Here is a 17,570-nt window from a genome sequence, read left to right as displayed (position 1 = left end):
TCAGAGATTCCATCACCTTTCCCCTCCCCTCCCCACCCCTCCCCTCCTCCCTAAAAACCATAAAAAATACCGGAGTTCATTTGTACACATTTCGGAGCATACGAGTACATTTTAGAAATTCGAATTCCCAAAATGTCGCTAAAACTATGTAACCATACCTACTCACCTTTCTGAGTAAATTAATTGAAGTTTTGTGGAAATTTAAATTTCTGAAAATAATATAACGAAAGCTCCAAAAATACTCAAAACAGATCAAAATTACTTCTGATCGATTTGAAATGTGAGTGGAAGGAGGTCGAAAATAGAGTAAGGTAATAGGTACTACAGAATTTTGAGTTTTCTATTTTCTAGCATAATTAAACAAACTCTTGATTTTTCCCTCCTTTGGTTCAAATTTGATTTTTAAAAATTCCCTTACGTTGGAAAAATGAACTTCAGCTCCTAAAATTTTGGCAGGTAGGGTATTTTGTCATGCCTTTTTGAAAGTCAGTAGTGCAAGTAGTGAGAAAAGTGATTTTCAGCAATTTTTCTTGAAAGGCGGTGAAAAATAAAGAAAGGTGGAAAATTCGTTTTTCCATGCATCAAGAATATAAAAATCACTGCTAAAAATGAAAAAAAAAAATCCGCCACCCATCTTTCATTTTGAAAACTTTTTTTTCTCGAAGTATGTAGTTAAATGGTGACACTCGAGTTATGTGCGTTCTTTTCTGTTTCTTCATGTGAAAAATTACCAAGTCGAAACCAAAAAAATAATGGAAAAATGAAAAAAATCAATCGAGTCGGGGGGGGGGAGTTAAATTTTTTTTGGAAGGTAAGTAGTGATTTTTTTTTGAAAGTTAGTGAAAATGTAGTGATTTTCGGTCAATGAATTCCTGTAGACACCCTGAAGGTCAATTTCTAGAGCAGTAGCTTGAAAAAAGATGAAATGTTAATCTCCACTCATTCTGGTCAATTTCATAGTAGGCTGAGAAGAATCAATAAAGTCTCATATTGAAGGCTCAAAGATCGATTGGTAACGATGATATTTAAATTTAGAATGTCAATTCCAGATTGAAATCAGATTTTTGTATACTTCACTAAAAAAGTGGGTACTGCATCATTTCAATATTTTGAGTTTTTGCTGAAAAAATTACCATTTTGAACCGAAAATCCAAATTGGGATTTTTTCATGAGGGGGGGGGTCAGTGGAGCTATAATTATTGTTTTGATTACCGTTTACGCTCAAATACAAAAATGAGCCATCTCAAATGGGGATTAAAACCCAAGATTTTGAGTGTAATGTAGCAGCTATGAGTGTCAAAATCTAATTCTTTTGGGGTCAAACAGATTTCAGAATCAGAATCAGCTCGAATCCGATTTCTCGAAACCCATTTCCCCGAATCATGTTTCCCCGAGTCCGATCCCCCAAATTAAAACTACCCGAACGACTCTTCTCCCGAATCGTTTTTTTTATCTTGCAGGATATTTTATGAAGGTATATGTATGTAGCTTTTCCCTTTAAAATAAGAAACTTACCTGATTTTAAAAAATTGCCGGTACTTGATCCAAAAACTTGGAAATGTTTCCAAATTATGAGTGGGTTAAGAACTTACTTTCGGGTGTAATGATCAAGCAACTATAAACATCCCCCCCCCCACCCAAAAAACACATACTTTACGGATGAATTCATAAAAATTGTTTCGATTGTTTTTTGAAGTGTTTTTGGAAGTTTTCCAGGTGTTGAAAACTATCAAAAATGGATTGATTTTCGCCTCATAATTTTATTGAACCTTCTTTTTTTTTAAAAAAATTATTTTTTTGGAACCAAAGAAGGATGCATCACACTTAATCGAAAAATTGAAATTGATAAAAAAAAGATACTCTCCGAGTCGTTTTTATCCTTTTTTTCCAGAGCTGTAGAAGAAAAATTTTGAATTTTTTCATATCCTGACATTAACGCGTACATTTATTTGAATCTCCTTTCCCCTCGTTCCGCTCGTTTAAAAAAAAAAAAAGTCAGTCAGATCAAAAAATTGACTGAGTACATCCGAAGAATTGATCAGATCTAATTAAAGAGTATATTCAATTAAATCGGGTTAGATCGCAGTTTTGATCGGACTAGATCTGACGAGATCACACCACATCCAACTATTTTTCCCTGGGATATTATTTTTTATTTTTATTTTATTTTTCTATCAAATTTTGTGAATTTGGGGAAATGGGATTCGGGGAATTTTGTAAATTCGGAGGATTGGGTATTCGGGGAAATGTCCGTTCGGGATATTGAATTCGGGCCAATGTTCGGGAACCTCAGATTTTGTAATTAATTACGATGAACATGTTCCCGACCTTCAAAAAACATAAAGTAATTTAAAATTAAATTGGTAAGAAAATTACGCCAAAATTGTACAAAATGTTGATCTAAATCCCATCATCACTTAAAACACATGTCACCGATCAGTTTCCAAGAACCGATCATTTCGTTTCGAACCAGTTCCGGGTCTAGGAGCAAAAATGTCCAGGCAAATGACTCGGGTCATCATGGAATGCACAGTGTAAGACGAAGCAGCACACGAAAGAAAAAAAAACAAAGAACGAAAAAATAAAGAAGCTACTCGAACCAGGTAGGTACATATTTCGCCGGTGAAAAATTTCGCTCGTCTTATGACAGGTTAATATGCACACATAGACATTGTAGTCGACCTGTCTGGAGGACGCGCGGAGACTGGAGGAGAGATGTACTCGTATTAGGTATGATGATGGCACGATGAAGTTTTCAACGAGTGAGTGTTTGAATGCACGTGTTCTCATTTAGGACATAAAGGCGTCAGGTTCGTCACCTGTTAAAAACTTCAACTTTTCCTCCACCTACGCTGATGTGATTCTTCAAGTCTTAGCTGCCTCTCTGTCTCTATGTCTCTTTCTCTCTCATCTCGCGGCTTATATACGCGCGTAGCTTTCAGTGTTATTATAATTAAGACATACAACAAGGAGGCAACTGGTCATCACTTATTCAGCAGCATCCGAGTCGTCAATCTTCTCATATATGCGAACCGGTAACAAAACTGTACGCATATTGTACAATAAGATAACTGTGTTTAGAAGTTCAACGTACTTCTATGCACCATACGCGCGTATGTACCTACGTTTGGTGAAAAAAAAAAAAATAATAAAAAAAACCTACGAGACAAGAAAACCATCACACGACATTTGAAAAGATTTCTTTTGCCAACCTTCGTTCTACTATTGACCTAAAAAAATTACTCGACATTAACATAATAATAAGCTATTTTTTCGCTCGTTGGTACCTATACGTACTCGTACTTTGGGTCCGCGCACACGATCGTATTAATTGTCCGTGTGCTGAAACTAATGGCCACAATGTGCCGTGAATTTTCATACTATAAAAAAGATTCGGTCGTACGTTCAAGTTTAAAGTCGTCACTGCCGCCGCATCATGATCCATTGTAAGGGCATGGGCGAAAGTCCATAGAGTCTACTTTCTAGTACTGTATACAGGTACGCGGCACGATGCGTATTCAAAATAATAGAAAAAAATTCGTACACGCGTCAAAAATCCAGTAGAATCGTATATCATGAATTCATGAAGTAGGTATTCTACTGTATCGTATAAATACGAGTACAACCTATTTGCGCCACTAAAGATGATACTCGTCGGACTACCTATGGGATGCCTGCCGCGGCCGACGATACTTGGCACACAGTCAGACATTGTTTATCACTATTGAGAATTCCGCCCGCAAAACACCGCAACACTCTTGAATCCGAACCAGTCTTCGACTTCGATTCCGCATACAATCGGTAGCAACCTGAATAATGACGCGATATACGAGACATCCTATGAGAAATTTCACCGAAAAATTTCCAATTCAGACCCACCATTGCCGCATAATAGAATATAAACACCATAGCTATACACGGACTACTTTTCAAAATCTGCACTGACCGCAGAAGTAGAAGGAAAAAATCAAAACAACCTTTTTTAACAAGTTTAAGTGCTGTCTTGGATATAAATTTAAGTGTACAGCATGGTCCAAAAGTCTCCAAACGAGGGAAAATCGTTTGAAATTCGAAATCAGCAGCTTTGAAAATCCAAAAAGGTAGATGTCACACAAAACTACAGTATTTTTCTCAACTTTGGGACTTATTGTGAAGCTTAGAGGACTCCATTGGGAGGCTCGTATGAGAATAGTGAGTTGGAATTCGAGACTAGCACAAATTTTTTAATTTCTTCTCAAATGGGCTTATTATGGGGGCTTACGCAGGCATCTTACCGGGTCACTTTTATAGTGACTTGGTCACTTTTTTCTCAAAAAGCCACTTTTGGTTACTTTTTTCATCAAAAAGTCACTATTAGTTACTTTTCTTCTAAAAAAGTCACTTTTTTGATTTTTTTTTTCGTTTTTTAAACAAAAATAATCGTTTTTCATCCAAATTATCTTTTTTTAAATTCATTTTCAAAGGATTTTTCTTTATTAAACATTTTCAAAATTTTAAAAACACAAATTTTTACTTTTCGAAACATCAATTTTTGAAAGCTTTTGCTCTCGCTTCGCTCGGGCTTGTTTTCTTTTCTTTTTGAAAATAAAGATGGAAATTTATTTTTCTTAAAATCAAGTTCTAAAGCCAAAAAATAAACTTCTCACAAAAAAACATCGTTTGTATGCCTCTCTAAATACAAATTTTCAAGAGCTTTCGCTTTCAATTAGACCTGTCTTTTTTCATTTTAAAAATCAACTTCCTTCAAAAAAACATCATTTAAATTCTAAAATTTTAAAAATAAAAAAATGAACTACTCGTTCTCACATTTTTTTTTTAAACGGATTTTCCGGTGTGGCCATGCGGGAGAATAAAGTAAATAGTTTTTAGGTGAGATATTGAACGTTTTTTTGCTTTTGTTTTTCGATTTTTTTTCTCTCCTGAACGCTGGAATTTAAAAAAAATTGGTCACTTTTTTGGTCACTTTTTTCACTGATAAAAGTCACTAAAGTCACTTTTTTTTAGAAAAATTTGTGTACGATGCCTGGCTTACGGGATTTTTATCGAAAAAAATTAGTTGAAAGAAATCAAAACGTCTGAAAACCAAACAAAACACCTGTGTCACATGAATTATTCAATTTTTTTTGAAATTCGGACTGTTTGTGAGGCTTATGGGGCTCGTTCCAAAAAAGCAAGTCGACATGCAAAATCAGTGCTATTGAAAACATAACAAATGGACTTTGGGTAGGTAGGACATTTTCCAAACCCTTTACGACTTCTTTTGTTTGTTTTTGAGATATAGGAGGACAAAGGTCAAATTTTTACATGAAAATTTTTCACCTTTGCAATGTTTTTGGACATTTCAAAATTTTTTCAAAAAATAAAGTATATTAAAAACACCTTTAGGTACTATATCATGCAATTTTATACATAGTTGGCAGGAAATTTTGCAAATACATGTATACATCACGATTTTTTATGTGGGGGGGGGAGGAGGAATCAGAAATTTATTCCTCAAGCTTTCATTTTTCCAATGTCTTGAACGTCTTCAGACGTCCCCATATAATTTTTGAGAGGGAAATAGTGGGTTGGATTTTTCGTTTTTCAAATTTTTCTTTTAAAGTACATAGTACAAGTATTTTGAGCGTTTTTAATTAAATTTTTATCATATACCTACTCTTTGAAAACGTATTTGTTCTTTTAAAAAAATTCAAATTAAATTCTTTGAAAATCACGATTAAAAAATTTATAATATTTTGAATTTTTTGAGGACATATTTTCAAAAAATCAATAACTGGGGGGGATACAATTTCAAACCATCGAAAAATTTGAAATAGGTAGATGTCGAATTATAGGTTTTCAAAGGTGCTATCTAGGAAATAACCGTTCGGAGAAATGTCCGGTCGGGATAAATTCATGAAGAAAAATTATATCAAATTTCAGTTTATATTTAGATACGATAAGTCAATTTGACAAAATCTTTTTTTTTCAAATTGTTGGCGCAAATTAGGTTTTTAAAAATTCACCAAAAATCAAAAAACGTGCTTATTAGCACCTGAAATGTTGGCTGGTGATGTATTTATTTTTACATATTCTAATTTATAATATGCATTATTGATTTAGGTTCCTGGGTTCAAAAATTGTTCTTTTCATTGGGATATACTTACCTTTCTTGTTAGACATTTTTGAGGTTGTTGAAGGTGATGATTTTTATTCTAATTCCACCCCAAAAAAATCGAAAATATTAACATCGAATAATATCTTTTGGACTAGATTTTAAGGGGAGGTGGGTGGCAAAGCGAATTATTTGCCTCTAATAGTGAATGATTTTCCCTGCATGAATTGATTTTTTAAGAAGAGGAAGAGAGGGGGAGGGGGGCAAATTGAGGTTTTCTCCGGCCACAAGATTCCTGCACCTCAGAAAGAGATGGATCTGAATCAAAAAAAAAATGAGAAAATTCTTTTTAATACTGGAAAGAACTATAGATTCGTATTATTCTCATGTATTGTACATAGATATACATAGGTAGGTACTAGGTACAAGTATACGACACTGCATAAAATGCAAAAAAAAAATCACATTCGCCATTTTCTTCTTACTCGTTTATTTGGAAAGTTGTCTCGATAGACAGGTTTGGTATTACCCATTACCCCTACTTTGATGTAGCAGTACCTTGTTAACGAGCCATCGGTACAGGTGACGACAATCGTTAGTGATTTTAACTTGACAAATGACATCAATCTGGAAACCTCCTCGTCGTTGTCATTAAGAGCCAATTACACGTTATACGTACGTACACATTGTTGTGATAGGTACGCATTCTTTCGTGTCATGATCGCGCGTACGTCCTCGTACGAGTAGGTACATGTCCAGTGTCCACCAGAACCTGTCTCATATAGTCAGTCTCAATTCACCGTGATCTAATTCTCAGTGTGTCTGATGTATTATAAAGAGTTTCCGTATCTATATCAGAACGAGATGCGATTTAATACATGCCTATGAGAGTCGTCCACTTGTATGTACATGAGAAATAGGCGGAGGTTGAATCAAATTGGACCCCCGCCCTTTCTTTTGGCTTGTAAGCCTATTCAATGTCGTTATACTCGGTCCATAATCAGATACAAATTTATAATTGAAATGTAGCTTATGACATGCTACATATAAGTTTGATTTCGAACCTTATCTTATTCTGTATACTCGCTCTATAAAGCATTATAAAAAATGAAAAAAGAAATCGAAATTGTATTTTGAAATGACCTAAATATGTACGTCTTGTGCTTCTCTTTCAGGTGCTTTTTGTCCGCGGATTGACCTGTCAACGGAGCAGCTTTCAATGCTTTCATGGAGATGAATTGCAGAATTTAACTATCCACCTATTTCAAGAAGAGAGGGTGAGTCATTTTCTGAATTGTGTTTTTCTCGTGTCCAGAAGTGGAGGTGTTTCGAATTTGAATTTTTTAGACATTTTGTTGAACTCTGACCTTTGAAAGAGTGGAGATACAACACTTTTAAAATTGTAAACTTTTTACTTCTAGCAGTTCAGTCAAGTCCCTACTTACTTAACTAAAATTAACGTATAGGTATACCAATTTTAGTCCCCTTTCTCCATCCATTGACTAATAACCTGTGGATTAGAGGAGAGCGCTTTATTCATAGGTACCTACTTGTAAAAAAAAAATAAGATTTGTCGACGTTCTAAAGTTGTCGTGTTTCATGAGAAAAATTTCTTGAACCGTGTTAGTAAAATTGAGTAAGTCGTGCCAGGAAGCACCCTTCTCTCCCCCCCAAAAGTTTTCCAAATATATTTGTATATACTTATAAGAAATCCGAAAAATTGACATTTTTACATTTTTTTTACCTTCTAATCCTTAGATTCGCTACATTTTCATTAGAAATATTGTTGAATATTTTTGACCCCTCTACATGATGAAAAAGTAGAATTTTTCCCCTTCCCCAAAAAATAGAAAAAATGAACATTTTTATATATTTTTTTAAAATTTCAATCCTTGGATTTGGTCTAACTTCATTAGAGCACAATTCCATGTTTTCGATACCCCCTCGCCCCAACACCTTCACGGCGAAAACTAGGAACTTGGTCCTTCCCTTTTCAAGTTTTATTGTAACTGGATAAGTTGAACTGAATTTTTAAAAAAATTATAATTTGTTTAATTTTTTTGATCTTTCAACTTTGGAAGTCTCTATGTAGGTGGCCAACATTGTTGGGATAAAGGACTGAGGGAAGGTTTTTCTTGACAGAATAATTATTTAGAAGTATACTGATTACATAAATGATTAGAGATGAGAAATTTTCAAATAATTTGTACCTACAGACATCAATTTTTCATCATTTTCGATATTTGTCATAAAAGGGAACCGACATCATTTGGAGGACCAAGGGAGAGTTTTTCTTGAAAATGTGGTTATTCGATAGTATTCTACCTAGAAATGAAACATTTTCAAAAAATTTGTACAAATATTAATTTTTTATTTTTTTTGTTGATTTTTTTTTCGACATCGAGGGGCTCTATATCAAAGGAATCAACATCATTTCTGAGACCGGAGGAAGGTTTTTTTTTGAAAAAATTGGTTACTTGGAAATATTCTACTTATACGAGCACCTGAACAATTTTCAACAAATTTTTACCTACAGACATCAATTTTTTATCTTTTTTTATTTCCCCCCCAAAATTGGGGAGGCAAGAGAGCAAATGTGGAAATGAGATATGTATTATCAGAAAAAATGTTCCGTGGTTTTAATTTATTCTAATTTTTTCTGATTTTTTCAACTTTAGGGGCTCTTTACTAGGAAACCACGTGGATTGAAGGGCCGGGGAAGGGTTTTCTTAAAAAAAGGAATTATTTAGAGAAATTCGGACGCGGAAACAAATCATTTTGATAAATTGATTTTTTTTCATTTTTTCGATTTTTTCAACTGGTGGAGTAGGGCTACCGCCATCGCTTTTTTTTGTAGATAGGGGAAGAGAATAGAAATATGGAATTATCTGGGTCATTCCACGTCGATTGGACCAAGAAATGGTAGGTGGGTTCGGCGATTTTTTTGAAATTTTTCTTGTGGAAAGACCTTCCGAAGGGATGACCAATGGCGCAAATCGCAGCCCTCTAGCTCATTTTTAACGGCAGCCAGGGGGTGTCAAAGTTTGCAGTGAATTGCTCGATAACCGCGATACCTACCAAAATGGAACTTTTCCCCATAGTTAGAGGTTTTGAAAGGCTTTTTGGTGATATCATAAAAATCAGTGTTGCCACTTTTTTTGTACAAATAATTAGCTCAAAAAGTTTCAAAACGTAGTTTTCATATCGTTCCGACTCTCAAAAATTCTGAAAAAAATATATTATGGACAACTGTTCATGCTGAACAACATATTAAAAAATTGGGATGATAACGTGTAACAAAGTCGATTTAAAAAAATTTAAACTTTGCGAAAAAATTCGATTTTTTGATTTAAAACATGAAAAAAAGTTTTGATTGGTAAAGTTGACCCATTTGGTCCCTATTTTTACGTATCTGTTGAAAAAGTTGAAAAAACCCCTTCACTCGGTGAAATTAACTCATCACAAAAAATCAAAATTCAAAAAAATTCAAAAAAAAACAAATTTTATTTTTTTGCTGTGAGTGAGATTTTTATCAACTTTTTCATGAAATACGCCAGAAAGTGGTCAAAATAAGACAACTGAATAAATTTAAACTTTTTTTGATGTTTGAAATTGAAAATTGAATTTTTTCAAATTTTGATTTTTTTGTGATGAGTTCATTTTATTGAGTGAGAGGGGTTTTTTCAACTTTTTCAACAGATACGTGAAAATAGGGGTCAAATGGGTCAACTTTACCAATCAAAACTTTTTTTCATGTTTTAAATCAAAAAATCGCATTTTTTTGCAAAGTTTAAATTTTTTTAAATCGACTTTGTTACAAGTTACCATCCCAATTTTTTAATATGTTGTTCAGCATGAACAGTTGTCCATAATATATTTTTTTCAGAATTTTTGAGAGTCGGAACGATATGAAAACTACGTTTTGAAACTTTTTGAGCTAATTTTTTGTACAAAAAAAAAGTGGCAACACTGATTTTTATGATATCACCAAAAAGCCTTTCAAAACCTCTAACTATGGGGAAAAGTTCCATTTTGGTAGGTATCGCGGTTATCGAGCAATTCACTGCTGAAATGGATGATATTTTAGGTTCACTGAAAACTTTGACACCCCCTGGCTGCCGTTAAAAATGAGCTAGAGGGCTGCGATTTGCGCCATTGGTCATCCCTTCGGAAGGTCTTTCCACAGGAAAAATTTCAAAAAAATCGCCGAACCCACCTACCACTTCTTGGTCCAATTGACGTGGAATGACTCTACTTTCTCACCCAAGGTATTAACTTTGAAGGGGAGTAGGAGGTGGAAAATTCGAACTTTGTAAAATAAAGTAGGTACTTAGCTACCTATCTACTACTTAGGTACACCCTAGATAACGCCATATTAGGGAAATATCTTCGAGAATGTGAAAGTCATACGACACGTGATTCATCCCTTTCGAAATTAATACCTCATATTCCTCCTTCAAATAGGTAGAGCAAATCTCCATCCTCCTGTTGCTCTTTTTTGCCCCAAACACCTATCCTCGATTTCTAGACATTCGAGATAGAAATTTTCGATTCCTTCGATGAGAAAATTTGACCTCCAAGACGTTTTGAAATAACCACAGCACATACGTATACGATACGAGTAGGTCTCTAGGTAGAAATAGGTATGGATACCATGTATACGATACATAACACCGCGCTATACTTCTTTCAAATTAAACCCGTGAAAAAAATCATCATCTCTTCAAAGAAGCAAAAAATACACACGTTAAAAAAAAGTAAAACGGGTTAAATATTTCAATTTAGGAGCCCGTTCACGTTTTACTAATTGGATGGCTATTTTACATAAATATTTCAATTGGGTAAATGCTTATTGAACTAAGGTGGATATTACGACGACAGCAACGACGGCGATGGTGTGAATATGATGACATTGGTTCACGCGTGGTTCCACTTGTTTAGCATTTTAAAAACATTACTCGATCGGCGAGAAGTGGGCTGGAGGAGAGCTATATCGACGATAATTTTTCTCGACTCGGGTTATATGTATATTTAATTCGAGGTGTACCTACTCGTATATACGAAAAATCCACAAACCGTAAGCTAATTTGTTACGCGATTTAGGTGTTAAAAAAATTCAATTACTCGGTGACAAATTACGTGTGTATAATATTCGTAAGCGTATGTAGAAAAATACGCTTTGCGTTGGATATTCTTCTTATTTCTACATATGATTATGCACGATGCACATATGTAGTGTATAAGGTCAACAACCCAGTATATGTAGACTACATAAGGTGAAGAACTGAAAACAAAAGCAAAAAAAAACCTAACGCCACGTAGAAGAAGGGGAGCAAAAAAAAAGTCTAATTAATTCATCTATCCAGTCACGACGTTTTCATCGAAATCGCTTCCCGGTTTATTCGTTTCGTATGCTCGTATATTCGTATGTACCTTACTGCAGCAGCCACCAAGCAATTGTCATCGTAGGTGGACTAGAAAACCGGTAGTGTTGGGGCACGCGTTGCGTTTGTTAGTATAATACTACAACAATAAAGGCTGCACAGGCACAGGGCGCAGGGCGCAGAGCACAGTCCAAAAGACGCAGCACCTGCCACTTCTACAAACACTGGTGGCATATCCGGCTACAATAGACTGCAATGTCCTCGTCAAATTCCACCTGCATATGTGCCATTAAAACCATACACACCGAGCTGTCTCCCGAGTCCGAGTCCGAATTCTCGACTCGTATTAGCACACGTTCTGTTCGCACCAAAATGCAGGTAGGTATATTATGGTATTTTCCAGCACACGTACGACGACGACGACGAGTAAATGTACACCCAGCTCAAGGACCAAGAGTATATGCCCAAGTGGCGAAAAAAAAAACATACACACGAATGGCTCATGCAGACGAATTATATTTTACGACTAGAACGACAAGCGGTCATCGAGTGTTGGGCTTTGCCGCGGCTCATTATGGTAATTTGTGATTTAATGGCGAAGGTAGGAGTGTCACGGGATTCATTCATTATCGACTTCTCTTCTTCTTTCATATATATTTTTTTCATTATTTATACGATACGTGTTCAAACATCGCTACACACGTTAATCATTTTCGTGTATATAATATTACCACCGCAGCACGACCATATTCCGCCGTCGTGCACCTACTAGGCTCACTCTGGCTATCCAAATGGCAAATACCAATATAAATTCAACGCACACAACCTCACCATCATCATGATCATCATCATCAGCAGCACCACGTCCACTAGCCGTCGTTGAATCATACGTTTGGTACGTCGCCGCCGCACAAGCCCTCTTGCCCCCTGTACACAGCAAACAGGTTCATCGCGATCTGCAACACGTTGATTTACCTATACGTCCACCTTATACAGTGACACCCGTAATCGAGCGACGTGATTGAGATCGAAAACTTTTATTAGCCCAGCGATTCATAAATATGCCAAATAGGTGTGCTGAGCTGAATGTAGTGGTGGTGGTACCCCATTCTATCCGTATCCACGTACACATCGACATGAGTATATACCTATAGGTACAAGTAACGGATAAAAAGGTGCTCAGTATTCGCTCAAGGTAACTATAAAAATCTCAACTAGTCAGCTCAACTAATACGACAAAGTTGATACAAGATGTATGTAATAACTGCCATCTCGAGTCTCAACATTACCAACTGTAATTTAATTGGATCTGCTGGTTGGTATGCGTTGGTCGCAATCGTCTGCTGCGGGTACCTTCGGCTTCGAGTATCCAGACACCATTAAACTATGGTATAGAATGTATGCACTTCGTATACAGCATCATCATCTCGCAAAAAAAATATCTGGATATCGAATATCTTCCAGATAGATTTTTTTTCTAATAGTGAATTAACTCTTTTAATGAAGACCTGTCCGCCATCGCAACCAACACCGAGACATGGGTATTTCGGAAACGATCTGTCGTCATTTTCTCATCAGTACGCGGAATTAAAGAATTTACCTGCAGCAAATTAAATCCAATCGATGCTAAAATTCGGCGAGATCTGATAGTAAAATAGCACTACCTAATTTACGTACTATGATCATTCTGGCGGAATCGAAGATACGTACATAGCATGACCTATACGTCAAAAATCGTTAAAAAAAAACTACTGAATTATACCGAGTTGAACGATGAACACCGTGAACTTGGCAGTAATTGGCAAAACTGAAACGAGAAGCCAGGTCAGAGGAACCATGTCGACTAATTTTCGATTGAAAATTTGATAGATTTTGAAATAATATGCTATTTTGATAAAAAAAAAGCAAATCAAACACATTAAATAGTGCTTTTCTTGAAGATAGACAAAATCCAAAGGATTGAAATTTAAAAAAAAAATTGTAAAAATGTTTATTTTTTGGGGGAGGGGAGAAGTTCCACTTTTTCATCGTGTGGAGGGGTCAAAAATATTTGACAATACAAGTATCCTAATGAAAATGTAACAAATCTAAGGATTAGAAGGCAAAAAACGTAAAAATGTAAATTTTTCGGATTTCTTACCTATAGGTACTCTCTAAATTTGAAACAGTCAATTTCACTGCTTAGCAGTCACGACATTTTGCCTTTTTAAAGCAGTAGTTTTTTTTACTGCAAAACAGTGAAAAATTACTGAATTGGTCAGTAAAAAATCATTTTGACTGACCAATTCAGTAATTTTTCACTGTTTTGCAGTAAAAAAAACTACTGCTTTAAAAAGGCAAAATGTCGTGACTGCTAAGCAGTGAAATTTGACTGCTTTAAATTTAGAGAGTACATTATATTTTGAAAACTGTTGGGGGGGGGGCTTCCTGGCATGACTTAGTTTTACCACCACAGTTTGAGAAATTTTTCTCATAAAGCGCGACAACTTTGGGGCGTTGACAAATTTTTTTTTTCACAAGTACATAGGTATAAATAAGAGGTCTCTCCTCTAATCCACAAGTTAGTCATGGGTGGAGATATAGGGAACTAAAATTCGTAAGTATGTAAGTTGATTTTAACTATAAGTAGGGACTTGACTGAGGTGTTGGAAGTAGAAAATTTACAATTTTAAAAAATGTTGTCTGATACTTGGATTTTTTCATATTTTGTAAAATGAGTTGGGGAGGGGGGGGGGGGTTATTCGCACTACTAATTTTTCCCCGAGGATGCTGACAATTTCATGGCGTGATTTTTTCACCTATGGCAACAATTTTAGGGAGTCGGAACGAAAAAAAAAACGAGAAAAAAATGTCCACCATGTACAGGGTGGCCAAAAATTCAGTTAACTAATTTGCATAACCTTATTTTTTTTAAAAATTAATTAACTTGTTGCTTCTAATATTATTTTATTATGAATGTAGATAAAAATTTGAAAATCTGTTATTTTTGGGTGTAGTGCATGTACAGAAGTGAATGGACAAAATTTTGAGCATTAAATTTATAGAAGAATATTAGAAGAACATGTTAATTATCATTATTTTTTTTTTCATTTTCAAAATACCTATGTAAATTGGTTAACTGACTTTTTGACCACCCTTCATATACGATACGTACATAGGATTCACGTTGTCGAAAACCCAACAAACCATGGAGCAAACTTTTCAATTTTTTAAAAATTGGGCTATTTTTGAGCGATGTAGAGGACTCCTATCAAAAAAGGAAGTTGAGATTCGAGATCAGCGTTTTAAGAAACATAACAAACAAATTATACGTTACAAAATTCTCAATTTTTTTTTCTTCAAAATTTGACCTGAAAAGATGTTTACGAAGAGTGTTGAAACAAATATTCTACAAAAAAAATCTGATCCCAGTGGTAGCGTAGCCAGGATTTTTTCAAGAAGGCAAAACCAGATTTTTAGTCTTGATAACTCGAAATTAGAGCGTTTATTTTTCGCATGTTTTACGTCTTTTTCGCTCGAAAAGGGAGACGATGGTCCCTCCACCCCCCTCCAATTAGCTTTGCCACTGTCAGATCTACTTGATCCAATTAAATTTTTAAATGGTAGTCCCAGATTTGATGCCCACCGCTACCGATGCATTCAAAAAATGAAATGAGCTTTCATAAAAAGAGTTCAATTTTGAACTTTCAACTTTTCCGAAGTATGATGGTCATTCCATGTCAGTTCGACCAAGAAGTGATAAGGGTGGTCGGCGATTTTTTTGAAATTTTTTCCGTAGAAAGACCTTTCGAAGAGATGATCAGTGGCGCAAATCGCAGCCCTGTAGCCCTTTTTTAAAGGCTGCTAGGGGGTGTCAAAGTTTTTAGTGAACTTGACATATCATCCATTTTAGCAGTGGATTACTCGATAACAGCGATACGTACCAAAATGGAACTTTTCCCAATAATTAGGGATTTTAAAAGGCTTTTTGGTGAAATCATAAAAATCAGCGATGCTACTTTTTTTCGTACGAAAAATTAGCTCGAAAAGTTTCAAAACGTAGTTTTTATATCGTTCCTCAAAAATTCTGAAAATAATATATTATGGACAACTTTTCATGCTGAACAACATATCAAAAAATTGGGATGGCATTATGTCGTAAAAATGATTTTAAAAAATTGAAAGTTTGTGAAATAATACGATTTTTTGATTTAAAACATGAAAAAAAGTTTTGAGTGGTGAAGTTGACCCATTTGACCCCTATTTTTACGTATCCGTTGAAAAAGTTGAAAAACCTCTTTCACTCGATGAAATAAACTCATCACAAGAAATCAAAATCCGAAAAAATTTTATTTTAAAATCCAAACATTAAAAAAAGTTTAAATTCATTCTGTTGTCTTATTTTGACCTCTGTGTGACGTATTTCATGAAAAAGTTGATAAAAATCACTCTCTTGGCAAAAAAATAAAATCGTTTATTTTTTGAATTTTGATTTTTTTGTGATGAGTTCATCGAGTGAAAGGGGGGTTTCAACTTTTTCAACGGATACGTAAAAATAGGGGTCAAATGGGTCAACTTCACCACTCATAACTTTTTTTTGACATCCCCTTGCAGCCCTTAAAAAAAGCTAGAGGGCTGCGATTTGCGCCATTGACCATCTCTTCAAAAGGTCTTTCCACAGAAAAAAAATCAAAAAAATCGCCGACCCCCCCCCCAACCACTTCTTGGTCGAATTGACGTGGAATGACCCTGATTTCAAAACTCCTTCCAACGTCCTGAACGATTCCGTGAAAAAAATGAACAGAATCGAAAGACCTAAAGCCACAATGGATGACCCAACTGGCACATTGTAGAACTTTGGAAAAATCAAGAATTTTGAAAAATATTTTTATTGATCCCTGTTTTCAAAAGCTTGAGTTGGTCATGATAGTTATGTGAAGTTTTAAAACACCCGGTTTTGAAAAATCAGTACGGTACTTCTCGTTGAAATGCCATCCGGATACCCCGCGAATCATTCCTTTGCCAGCAATATTTATGATCATGAAAGAGATCAAAACATCCGCAAGATTTCGATCTGACATCAAAAGCAAATCCTTTTTTTAGAACATGTGGCTTTTGATGAACACCTGATCACTCTATCGATGCGGATCTCTTTTCATCCCCTTACCCAGTAGGTACTTGTAGTTCACTTGCATAACTATATGTCTCCACGTATCTACCTATGTAATTCCTATACACATATTACAACCTCATCACCGTGTCGATAGGTACCTAATTCCGCAGCTCGCACAAGTAATTTCCGGTAATTGAAAACATGTTGTTAATTACTTCCTCAACACCCTTATCCAGTTCTCAGTTCTAAATTCCGAACACCCCTGCAATAAAAACTAGCTCGTAGTGTATTTTTTTCACAATATAGCTATGTCGATCTCGTACTCGCAGTCCCACACATTCGTATAAATTGTTGCGTTTTCTTGGGGCGACTAATATACTCGTATACATATCTATGCGCAATTCCACTCAGGACGATCGATTTCAACGTCGTTGGGTTATAAAATTTCGCCAACTTTTGCTCGAGGAGTTGGCAATTCGTATATGGTCGAAGTTGTACGTATTATTCGACATCCAGAGGTACCAATATACCAATAAGTCGCTGCTGCAATATGGTATAGGCGCTGCAACACACAACACATTATGAGTATTTGCGATGCCGATGCCGGTCGCTCGGTCATCACCATCACCACCGCCGCCGCATTTATATGGTTCTATCCAGCAACATCGTATATACGTTTACGTATAGCTAGAAAACATCCTGTAGCTATAATTGAACGCGTAAATCACTCGCGAACCGATTAGCAAAGATAAATTTTTTCTTTAAATCATAAATCACCGGTCATTTCGCTATCTTAATAGGTTTTCTATAATTAAACGCGCGTTTAAGCTACCTCCAACGCTTATCGCGCTCTCCATACTATGGCAATGCTGCTAACATGTTCTTCATGATAGAATGGTAATTCCAATTTGCCATAAATTAAGTGTAAATTTGAAAGATCCGCGTTACAAATTGAGTCGTGGTTCATTACATTATACACGTCTCGTCAAAACCTACGAAT

At 35.4% G+C, this 17,570-nt stretch overlaps 1 long non-coding RNA gene across 1 annotated transcript in view; it reads left to right on the top strand.

The window, feature by feature from the left end:
• The window catches only part of LOC135842361 (uncharacterized), a 239,249-nt gene that overhangs the window by 164,868 nt on the left and 56,811 nt on the right, over positions 1 to 17,570 (top strand). The window contains exon 4 of the long non-coding RNA XR_010558115.1: positions 7,270 to 7,371. This is a non-coding gene — a long non-coding RNA (uncharacterized LOC135842361). The remainder of the gene's footprint in view (positions 1 to 7,269; positions 7,372 to 17,570) is intronic.

The sequence above is a fragment of the Planococcus citri genome, chromosome 1, assembly GCF_950023065.1.
Source record: "Planococcus citri chromosome 1, ihPlaCitr1.1, whole genome shotgun sequence".
Lineage (NCBI taxonomy): Eukaryota > Metazoa > Arthropoda > Insecta > Hemiptera > Pseudococcidae > Planococcus > Planococcus citri.
The sequence above is the reverse complement of the archived record's forward strand: the minus strand, read 5'-3'. Positions and strand labels throughout refer to the sequence as shown.